This window comes from Pongo pygmaeus, chromosome 3, assembly GCF_028885625.2.
Source record: "Pongo pygmaeus isolate AG05252 chromosome 3, NHGRI_mPonPyg2-v2.0_pri, whole genome shotgun sequence".
In the NCBI taxonomy this organism is placed as follows: domain Eukaryota; kingdom Metazoa; phylum Chordata; class Mammalia; order Primates; family Hominidae; genus Pongo; species Pongo pygmaeus.
The window spans coordinates 57,146,898-57,159,860 of record NC_072376.2 but is presented as its reverse complement, the minus strand read 5'-3'; positions in this window follow the sequence as shown (position 1 = coordinate 57,159,860).

Genomic DNA, 12,963 nt, shown 5'->3' with positions numbered 1-12,963 from the left:
TAGGAGGAACAAAGTTACTTTGTTGTTAAATTCTGTTGTATTTTCCTTTTCATCCTAACAGTTCCACACAAAACAATTTCCTGGCAAAGTTAAATGTCTGGCTTAGATTAAACTTTATATAGTTATAATGTCCTGAAATAATTCAGGGTGTGATTTTTCACCAGTGGGATGAGTTATTTGGTAATGGTTAGAATAATAGACAATGTAGCCAAACTACCTAGAATTTTACCTTGGCTCTACATTTATCAACCATGGAACAAAATTATTTAGCCTCACGTGGCAAGTATTATCATCTGTAAAATTGAGATGATAATGGTACACATCACATGGAGTTATTGTTAGAATCAAGTTAATTAGTGACTACAGAATCTAGGGGAGTACAAAATAAATACTACACATTATTATCTTGTTCAATATTGTTTGCACTTTTATAAAGGCATTTGATATAGTAGCTAAAGGACTGTCTTTTACCTTTGCAGTATTTAATAAATTTATCACCAATGCCAAAGGTATAATCAGTCTAAGCTATTTCCATGAAATTTTTAAAAGTGTAATTGAACAAAAAAAAGACTAATCATGTTACAAAATAACTATTACAAATTCAAGAAATGTATAATTTTTCTTCAAATAACTTACAATCTTGCACACATATTTTGTCACATCAAACGTCATCAGTATTGGATTTTAGTTTTAAGTACACACATTCATGCAGGTACACACACACGCACACACACATTGATGATTGGCATGTATTTTCTAATATTTAAAACGTTTATTTATATTTTCTATACTATATTTACGTAGACTTGATATGCACCATATTGTTTATCTTTATGTCGATTATCACGTGTAGCATTGTTGTTGCATAGATTTCTTAAGTAGTTATTTTCTCTCCTTATTTCTGACTCTCCAGAAACTCGCTTCTATGCAGCCTTCTAGAATTACAGATGAAACTGAAGAAGATCAGAATAAACACAGGTTAAAACAAATAACAACGCACCCTTAGGGATTTAGTTCCTTCGTGATGATTGCAACCATCTCAGGGTCCTCTCTTGATCCAATTCAGCTCTTTAACCACTTGAAATGGTGAGGGAGGAGGCAACTACGCTCATGTTTCAACACCAGGTCACAATCTGCATTTTTATTTATCTTGTTTCAGCCCTCTATTTCATACTGTTGTTGTAGTTGCTATTGTTTTAATTGTATTTTCTAAGCCCCAGTACATTGTTGTGGATTCCACACTACACCTTAATGTCAATAGCCAGAAGTGCCACTAAATCCTCTCCTCCACAAAAGGGAATTTTACCACTGAATATGTATGTGGTGTGTGTGTGTGTGTGTGTGTGTGTGTGTGTGTGTGCCTGCCTTTACAGAAAATAAATGGAAGTATGTTCTTAATAAACAAAGAGATTTTCAAAGTAAATTAAATCTTGCTTAATTAAAATGGCATCTTTAATTATATTTCTAAATTTTAGAAAACATAATTGTGATGTAAGGGAGAAAAAGATTTTGTACTCATGACACATTTATTTAGACATTTAATCACTCTAAGTTTTAGTTTCTCTTTCTGTAAAAGAATAACTCTCTTCAGTATATTTTTAAAGATTACAGAATACATAGACTTCTTGAGCAAAGGAGTTTCTCAACAACTTGTAGCTATTATTAAGTACTCTGTTTATTATCTAAATTTTGTATCTCAGCTCAGTTCAGAGCAAAACAAAGAATTTTAAAATAGACTTAAATAAATGTGCTCAGTATATAGAGGAATTGTGCCAAATGTGGTCAGAATAAATGACATCTAATGGAATTCAATTAATGTTCAAAATAGTTTTTGGATAAATTTTGAAGATAGATATAACTGATTTTTAATTTAGAAAAAAACTATTTTAACAATCGAATCATCTGCTATTGCATTAAGAAGACACAAGAGTAGTATTAAGAGGCAACCTAAATGATTATTTACATAATTATTCATCTCAATAATAAAGAGATTTCTAATAAACACCTGTTCAGAAAAGAATTATATAGAATCTGGAGCTATCTCACAACACAAATATAGGAGTTTACATAGAAGGACTATAAGACACATTGCCTTTATTCTGATAATAGATATTAAGTCTTTTGGATATTAGATGAGAAAATTCAATCCATTTTTCATGTGAAGTAATAAACAGTAATTTATCTAAACTTTGTTCAGACATAGAGGAACATTCTGTCTGAGATAATGTGAAGAAATGAGACTTGGGTTCCAAATAAGATTATACATTCTCATTCCTTAAAGATAAAAATAAGACACCTATCTTTATGGGATTACTTTACTGCAGACCTAGGATTAAAGCAGGGAAATGAATGAAGTAGGCATTAAAGTTTCATTCTAGGACTGTAACTCAATGGATTTCATGAATTCACCATTTTCACCTTGTAACAGATTTCAGCAATGCAGCAAAATTACCAGGCAACCCAATTTCTTAGGGTTGTAGCAATGTCACAGATAATTAAATTGAAACTGGGGTTTTGTCCTGGTTTCAATAAATTGGCCAGCTGGACCACCAGCAACATCTCCCTGTGTAGTTACAGAGATCTAGCAGTATGTTAATAAAGCCTCAGGGAGGTCCCAAAAACCACTGGTCATTTTCTGCAGGAGATACAGCTCCGGAAAAAATTCAAAATTTATATATAGTATACCTGTTCCAAAAAACAAAGTATAGGAGTCCATGGTATATATATGTACATGTGAATGTGTATCAGGCAGTCTAGAAAGTATTGAAAATTAATGAGACATTATGGAAAAATGGCTTATTCCTCCCCATCCTCAGTGCTGTGAATCCAACCACGCACAGCTGTCAATACTTAATACTCATAGGAAAAACACATTTTCAATTTAATTAAAGCACAAGCTGGTACATTTTATTTAGAAATTTCATGGTAAAACACATATTCTCCCCAACACACTTTTATTAAATCAACTTAATACCTGACATTTCTCACACTCGACTTGCCAATGTTGTTAACATTGAAATTAGTCTAACGAAAATAATAAGAAGCTTATAATGAAAATAAAATAACTCAATTTATGTATAATTAAATTCAATTAGATAATTAACCATGATATAAATAATATCATTCAACACTTTTGAAGAATTCAATTCACTTAAAGTTAATGACTGAGTAAAACAAGATGGGGATAAAATCATGTACATTCTTTTACATTTTATTCAGAAATTAAGTAAACATATTTTTGCTCATTCATTTAATAATTCAAATCAACAATACTAATGATTTTAATAGAATTGCAACACAAAGTTGTATATTACTTTTCCCAATTTATAATACCATAGTAATAATAATAATAATAATAAATATTAGGTTCTAATGGTGCTATTTTTTTCTCAGTCTGTTAAAGAAAAGAGAGCTCTGATTATAAGATCCTCTCCCCAGGGAACCAATCGTTGTCTATACATTTCAATGGCACTTATCAGAACAGTTTGGAAATTGCACATATCCATTTTTAGGTCTTTCATTTTTCAAATTCAAACATTATAGCCATTAAATGTTTTAATAAAAGTTAAATTGACATGCTACAAATTTTCAAACTAAAGTTTTAGAATATTTCCTTTACGCCAATAATATTTAAGTATGGATCTCCATTTCTTGTCTGTATATAAGTTATAAATATTACCCACATAAAAACAAATATAGAATCTAACAAAGAACTTCATTATAAATTACTCCTATGGTATTTGTGACATGTTTGTCTGTAAAATATTTTTTAAAACAGATATTCCTATATCACAACATAATTTTTTTTTTTTTGAGATGGGGTCTCTCTCTGTCACCCAGGCTGGAGTGCAGTGACCTGATCTCGGCTCAGTGCAGCGTCTGCCTCTGGATCCAAGCCATTCTCCTGTCTCAGCCTCCTGAGTAGCTGGGACTACAGGCACCTGCCACCACGCCTGGCTAATATTTGTATCTTCAGTAGAAACAGGGTTTCACCATGTTGACCAGGCTGGTCTCGAACTCCTGACCTCAGATGATCTGTCTACTTTGGCCTCCCAGAGTGCTGGATTACAGGCACAAGCCACCACGGCCAGCCAACATAATTTTATAATGAAGAATTTCAAGAAAAGAAACAATATTTTACTGAAATGCAGTCCTAGACAATTGACATATTCTTCTCAAAAACTCATCAGTAAAGAAGCACATGTAATATATATTACATATATACATGCATAAGCAAAGGGACAAAAAGACAAATACATAAATATATAAATTAGAGTTATTAATAAAATGTTAATAATGGTTATCTCTTGTGGTGAAATTAGGATTACACGAGAATATTTTTTCTTTATATATTTATGTAGTAAGCATGTATTTATTTTATGATAATCAACAAAACATCGCTTTTTAAGATTTGTCTCATGATTAGAGACAATTATTAGCTTAAATAGCAAAGGCATTAATATTTCTGAGGCAAGATAAAAAATGAAATTGTTTTATGTCCATTTAATCTGTACACATTGAACTGATAGTATTCAAAAGAGAACATTTTTCATAGCTACAACATGCCTTATAAAAAATCAAATTCCTAATACTAATTCTTTCTGATATCCACCTAACCTGTATTAATTGAAAAACTGAATGTCATGTATAAATCTAGCTCTCGTTTAATTTAATTTAATACTCTTCACAGCCATTTTTTACTTTACATTAGTTTGGAATCATTTTATTTAGACTCCTTCAGTGATATGCGTATTTTAAGTTATCCTTACTTCTATCCCTCCTGAGAAGGGTCTAAACAAAGGCAACACAATGTGGTTCAGACAGCAGAAGCTCAAATAAGGTATAGAGGTTACCCAAAGGAAGGGATTAAATTTGCGTGTAAAAAAATTGAAGGACAGTAAAGTCTTGCAAACTTCGTCATAGATGATAATATCTAAGATTTGAAGAATATAGAGTCATCCGGAATTAGATATCAGAAAAACTGGACAATTCAGTGTTCTTTATTTCCTCCTCGAGGTTCTTTCATTCACCTGTCTCCCACAACAGACAGGCCACAGTGCTGTGGTTATTGCCAGTGCTTCCAGAAAAGTCATTCTGTTATCTCTGGGCTAAACAATAGTGACTGCCTCCTAACGGCTAAAGAGTTTCTTTTCTTTTTGTTTTTCCTTTTTTTTTTTTTAATTTTACTTTAAGTTCTGGGATACATGTGCAGAACCTTCAGGTTTGTTACATAGGCATACAAGTGCCATGGTGGTTTGCTGCACTTATCAACCAGTCATCTAGGTTTTAAGCCCCACATGCATTAGGTATTGGTCCTAATGCTTTCCTTCCCCTTGCCCTCTGCCCCGTGACAGGCCCCTGTGTGTGTTGTTCCCCTTCCTGTGTGTGAGTGTGTGTGTGTGTGTGTGTGTGTGTGTGTTTTTGAGACGGAGTCTCTCTCTGTTGTCCAGGCTGGAGTGCAGCAGCATGATCTCAGTTCACTGCAACCTCTACTTCCCAGGTTCAAAGGATTCTCCTGCCTCTCCCATAGCTGGGATTCCAGGTATGTGCCACCACACTCGGCTAATTTTTGTATTTTTAGTAGAGACGGAGTTTCACCATGTTGGCCAGGCTGGTCTTGAACTCCTGAACTCAAGTGATATGCCCTCCTGGGCCTCCCAAAGTGCTGGGATTACAGGCGTGAGCCACCATGCCGGCCTATTTCTAAAACAAAGATTTAACAGTTCCACATCTGATTTAAAAAGGTAACAGGGTACTCTATTGTTTATATAATAAATTCCAAAATAATTTCTATTGATCCTAAAAGCTCTCAAACATGCTCTTAAATAAATTTCTAACTTCTCTCCAGTAATGAACTCTGCCCCACTGATACAATTCCATTCATAATATCCCCTATGCTTCTCAAAATGATTCCTATGTCTAGATTTCCTCTGCATCTCTGTTCAGCCTCATGCTTAACCTCTGTCAGTATGGCCTCCACAATGCCACCACCTCTTCTAAGCTCAGCTTGAATTCCATCTTACCTGAAAGGCTTTCTTCAATAACATCACTACTTTCGCATTCTAATGGAAGTAAAAGGTCTGTAATCTGCTTTCCATGAAATTTTTTTTTGTTAAAAAATCTTTTACAATATTTAGTGCCTCTTCTGTCATTTAGTTTTTACGAAAAGATATCTTCTCTACTGTGATGTGAACTCCTTCATGGTGAGGATCATATCTTGTTCTTCTTTGTGTCCTCAGCATTTAGTGTACAAAAGAAGGAATGAAATAACAAGGTGATATCCAAAGTTCCCACATAGTTCCTTTACTCTGTATTATATACACAATTAAAAACTGTAATATTTATCTTTTATTTTGTAACATAGTGCTGACCACTTATTTCTCTTTTTCTAATTCTGCATTTCAAGTGTGCACAAACTCAAAAAAAAGAAAAAAGTAAAAAGCCACTATTTTTTTTCCAGCAACATATGCTATTTCTTTCTTAATAAATTTTAACCACTGATTTGATATATGATTTTTGAACATCCTTGAATAAATTTTATTTTAAATAGGATAAAATTAGGTTGGATTTCACTTTTTTAATAGGCATTTTTCTAAGACAGGCAGAGATTCAATTTAAATACATCTGCTGCACATAATATATATCTAATAGTCCTTTTTTTCTCAAAGCTAATATTTCCATTCTTCCTAAATAGGCAATAAAACAAAAGAAAAAATACAAAGCACTTGAGTTTTGTAAGAGAAATAATGCTTCTGTGAATATTGGGAATGCTTTGCAATTTCCTACTTTTATCTGGGAAATACTTTTAAAGGATAGAACATTTAAGCGTGATAATTTAAAGCTTCTTGTTTTTAGTGTTTAGAAAAATTGAACTTATACATATTCTGAAATTACTTTTTTTAATCAAACTTGCACTCATATCATTTCCTCTTTTCCATATGTCAAAAAGATAAAAGCTTTTTCCCCCCTTTCCTTTAAAAGACACTATTTTTTACTATGGTTAACTGAAGAAAAAAAAAAGCAGAAAAGCAGAATCTTAGAAATTGAAATTTACCATGTGATAAGTCTTTTATAATGAATAATATCTTTGTATTTCCTTTTGTTAAATTAAGCATGTAAATAATAATTGTTAAAAATTAGGCACAAAATTTATTGATGTATATTTTCACAATCCTTATGTCTACAATGTCACAAAAGAAAAAATAATGTCCTAGCAGTTGTGAACTTACTCAGATTGGATAAGAGGATTTAGAAATTGGTCAAGGAAAGTTGGGCAGTAGTGTCAACAAAATTAAGCAGTATGACAAAACAATACTTGAGATATATTTGTGTATGCCAATGAAATATTTTTGTTCTAACAAAGTCTGCACTACCCTTTAGATTACCAAAATGATTGATTTTTCTTTGTCATAAAAAACATTTAAAATTCAAAATGAAAACATTGATATTTAAGTGAGTTGTTTCCCATGACGCCTTCTGGATCCAAACAAAGTAAAGAAAACTTTGTTACTCTCTACCTTACCTTAATCGTTAATATCAAGAGAAATTTTGTTCATATTGATTTTTCCCTCTACATGAAGTGTAGGCAGGAGGAATCCCCAGGTGTATCAAGATCTGCCATCTTTTTCTCCATTATTTTGTGACTTCCTGGCTATTAAGTAGACGGAATGATATCCAGTGTTCACACAACTCTCTACACACACTTGCAAGCTGACACCTACACCAATCCTTAGGGAGTCTACAAATGAAATGATGCGAAGTTCATCTTCACTAGCCACTCAGTCCTGGTGGGATAACTCCAGGTTCTAGTGCCAAAATAAATGAAAGAAAAACTTTGTCTCAGAAATATCTTATAGAAAGAAACAACAAAAAAACTGAAAAATTTTTGGACCCTTTACATAAAGTAGAAAATGAAATAAGTTTTAGGTTTCAAAACAGTCTGACATATTCTCTCAGAAATGTCAATAATGCAATGTTTACTATGTTTCTTTTTTATTATATTCCATGTTTTTCAGAAGCAGGTTCATATCCTAAGGGGACAAGGTGTAGCAGTTACATGTCATAGCAATCAGGCTGAAGTTACAGCATGTTAAAATGCCAGAATCCACATATGTTTATTGCAGCACTGTTCACAATAGCAAAGACTTGGAACCAACCCAAATGACCATCAGTGATAGACTGGATAAAGAAAATGTGGCACATATACACCATGGAATACTAAGCAGCCATAAAAAGGGATGAGTTCATGTCCTTTGCTGGGACATGGATGAAGCTGGAAAAGATCATTCTCAGCAAGCTAACACAGGATCAGAAAACCAAACACCACATGTTCTCACTCATAAGTAGGAGTTGAACAAAGAGAACTCATGGACACAGGGAGGGGAACAACACATATCGGAGCCTGTCAGGGGATGGGGGACTAGGGGAGGGACAGCATTAGAAGAAATGCCTTATGTATATGACAGGTTCATGGGTGCAGCAAACCACCATGGCACATGTATACCTATGTAACAACCCTGCACGTTCTGCACACGTATCCCATAACTTAAAGTATAATAAGAAGAAGAAGAAAGAAAAAAGGAAAAAAAAAAGAATTATGAATCAATTTTCTGAAACTCCCCAAATCAAACTTTCCCCTTAAAATATGTAAAAATAAATATTTTATATTAAAAAATTCCAGAATCCAGAAAGTGAAGAGAGAGAATGGATGTTCAAATAGTAGAAAGTAATACTTCAGTAGGCCTGAATCTTACTATGAGAATAAAAAAGGAATGACAGAAGAAACTAATGAGTTAATCAGAGGAGGAGGTGGAGCAAGAAGGTTCCACCAATTATTTCCCCCACAAAGACACCAATTTAACAACTTTTTACACATAAAAAGCACCTTCATAAGAACCAAAACTCAGGTGAGCACCGACAGTACCTGGTTTTAACTTCATATCATTGAAAGAGGCAGTAAAGTGGTAGAGAGAACAGTCTTGAACTGTTAGTGCTAGTCCCTGCCTTTCCTCACTGGCAGAGAGCATTTTATTGCAGTTGGAGAGGGAGAGCACAGTAATTGTGTAGCATTGAACTCAGTGCAAAAAGCAAAACTGGACCAAATTCAGCCAACTCACGCCCACAACGGGAGCATTTAAACCAACACCAGTCAGAGAGGAATCGCCAGTCTCAGTGGTTGGAACTTGAGTTTCCCAAGCCTCACCACTGCAAGCTGAAGTGCTCTGGGGTTCTAAATAAACTTGAAAAGCACTCTTGTCCACAAGAACTGCCAACACCTAGAGGAGTCCTAGTGTTGAACTGGGTCCGGAGACAGTGGACTACATGGTCACGTGACCTATTGAGACACCAGCCAGGATAGTGAAGGGAGTGCTGGCATCACTCCTGCCCTAGCCCCAGGCTGCACAGCTCACAGTTCGTAAAGAGAACCCTTCCTTCTGCTTGAGAAGAAGAGAGGGAAGAGTGGGGAGTATTTTATCTTGCTTCTTGCATACCAGCTCAGTCACAGCTGGAAAGGGCAGCAGTCAGAGTCCTGAGGCCCTCTTTCCAGGCCCTAGCTCCCAGATGACGTTGCTACACACATTCTGAGCCAGAAGAGAACCTACTACCTTGAAGGAAAGGACCCAGTCCTGGCAGCATTTATTGCCTTCTAACTGAAGAGACCTTAAGTTCCGAAAAACCAGCAGCATTACCCAGGTAGTACGTCAAGGGCCTTTGGGTGAGACTCTGAGACTTACTGACTTCAGGTGAGTCTCAGCACATTTCCAGCTGTGTTGGGTATGGAACAAGGGTTCTTCTGCTTGAGAAAAGCCGTGGGTGAGTTACTCACAGCTAGTATCATACTCAATATGGATAAACTGAAAGTCCTTATTGTAAGACCTGGAACATGACAACGATGCCCACTTTCACCACTGTCATTCAACATAGTACTGGAAGTCTTATCCAGAGAAATCAGAAAAGAGAAAGAAATAAAAGCATCCAAATTAGAATGGAAGAAGTCAAATTATTCTTGTTTGCAGATAATATAATCTTATATTTGGAAAATCCTAAAAACTCCACAAATATATTAGAACTAATAAATAATTCAGTAAAATCATGGGATACAAAATCAGTAGCATTTCTATATGGCAACACTGAACAATCTGAAAAAGAAATTAAAAAAAGTAATCCCACAAATAAAATTAAACCTAGGAATCAACTTGTCAAAAGAAGTAAAATATTTCTATAATGAAAACTATAAAACACTGATGAAAGAATTTGAAGAGAATATCAAAAAATATATTTGTTGTTCATGTTTCAGAAGAATCAATATTATTAAAATCCATACCACCCAAAGCAATTTACAGATTCAATGTAATTCCTATCATAGCACCAATAACATTCTTCACAGAAATAGAAAAAAAAATCCTAAAATTTATATGGAACCACAAAAGACCCAGAATAGCCAAAGGTATACTAAGCAAAATGAACAAAAACTGGGGGAATCACATTACCTGACTTCAAATTACACTACGGAGGTATAGTAGTCAAAACAGAATGGTATTGGCATAAAAATAGACACATAGATCAATAGAACAGAATACAGAACTCAGAAACAAATCTTCACATCTAAAGGAGACTCTTTTTGATGAAGGTGACAAGAAAATACATTGGGAAAAAGATGATCCTGTCAATAAATAGTGTTGAGAAAACTGGATATCCATATGCAGAAAAATGAAACGGGATCCCTATCTCTTGGCATACAAAAATCAAATCAAAGTGGGTTAAAGACTTAAATCTAAAACCTCAAACTACTAGAAGAAAACACTGGAAGAAATCTTCAGGACACTGGTCTGGCCAACATTTTGAGAAATAGCCCACAAGTATAGGCGACCAAAACAAAACTGGACGAATGAGAACACATCAAGTTAAAAAGCTTCTGCACAGCAAAGGATACATGCAAAAGTGAAGAGACAACCCAAATAATGGAAGAAAATATTTGCAAAGTACTCATGTGACAAAAGATTAATAACCAGAATCTAAAACAACTCTATAGGAAAAAAAAATCGAATAATCCCATCAAAAAATGGGCAAAAGATTTGAATACACATTTCTCAGAAGAAGACATACAAATGGCAAATAAGCATATGAAAAGGTGTTCAACATCATTGATCATCATCAAAGAAATGCAAATCAAAACTACAATGGGATATCATCTCACCACAGTTAAAATCATGACATCATAAAAATTGTTATTTAAATGAAACAAAGTTAAAGCATCTAGGGTTGACATGGTTGAAGATAATTAACAATTTTCACTGAGAGAAAATCAGTACTCCACACATAAAGAAAATAGACACATATTTTCTGTTCAGTGCCTGTTAAGAATCCAGTGATCAAAAATGTTTGCTCATTAATTTTATAAGCAGAAGTAGTGATGAGGGTCAAAAAGTCACCAGGGCTTGATAGAACTGTAAAATGAGTTTCTCAGAGATGTTCCAAGAGATGTTTGAAATCATTGAAATGAACAGAGCTTCACTGAGCAGCTGAATCTTCCAAATAACAAAAAACATCACAGTAAACCATCAATTTCAAAAGGAAATAAGTGATTCACATACTATAGCTGATATATAGGAGGTAATTTTTTATTTTTATATAATGTCATCCTTTAATAAAATACTTTTTTATGTAAAACTTCATTCAATTAAATAAATTTAAGTGTGCTTTATTAAAGAAAAAAAGAAATTCAGAATTAGTGGCATCTTCATAAATCTGGCATTTGGAAAGTGAATCTCGGGGAAATCTTCTTCCCCTACGCTACCCCAACCTACTCCAGCATTTATTTATATCACACAACTGCCCCTAAAGTCAATACCCCTCCCTAGCCAAAAAAAGCCCAGGACCAGACAGATTCACAGCTGAATTCTACCACATGTACAAAGAAGAGCTAGTACAATCCCTACTGAAACTATGTCAAAAAACTGATGTGAGAGACTCCTTTCCAGTCATTCTGTGAGGCCAGTATCATCTTGATACCAAAACCTGGAAGAGACAGAAAGAGAAAGAAAACTCCAGGCCAACATTCTTGGTAAACATTGATGCACAAGTCCTCAACAAAATGCTTGCAAACCAACTCCAACAGCACATCAAAAAGCTAATCCACCAGAATCAAGAAGGCTTCATTCCTGGAATGAAAGATTGTTTCAACATACACAAATCAAAAAGTGTTTATCATCACACAAACAGAACTAAAGACAGAAGCCACATAATTATCTCAATAGATGCAGAATAGGCTATCAATAAAATTCAACACCCATTGATGTTAAAAACTCTCAATAAAATAGGTATTGAAGGAATATACCTCAAAATAATAAGAGCCATTTATAACAAACCCACAGCCAACTCATACTGAATGGGGAAAAGCTGGAAGCATTCCCCTTGAAAACTGGCACAAGACAAAGATGACCTCTCTGATTCAACATAGTACTGGAAGTCCTAGCCAGAGCAATCAGGCAAGAGAAAGAAATAAAGGGCATTCAAATAGGAAGAGAGGAAGTTAAACTATCCCTGCTTGCTGACAACATTGTTCTATATCTAGAAAACCCCATAGTCTCAACTCAAAAGCTCCATTAGCTGATAAAGAACTTCAGAAAAGTTTGAGGATACAAAATCAATGTACAAAAATCACTAGCATTCCTATATATCAAAATCCAGAGCCAAACCAAGAGCCAAACCGAGAACAAACCCAGTAAGGCAATTTCATTCACAAGTGCCACAAAATCAATAAAATGCCTAGGAATACAGGTAACTAGGGAAGTGAAAGATCTCTACAAGGAGAACTACAAAACATCACTCAAAGAAACCAGAGAAGACACAAATAGAAAAACATCTTGATCATGGATAGGAAGAAACAATATCACTAAAATGACCAAACTGCCCAAAGCAATTTAGAGATTTAATGCTATACCTATCAAACCACCATTGACA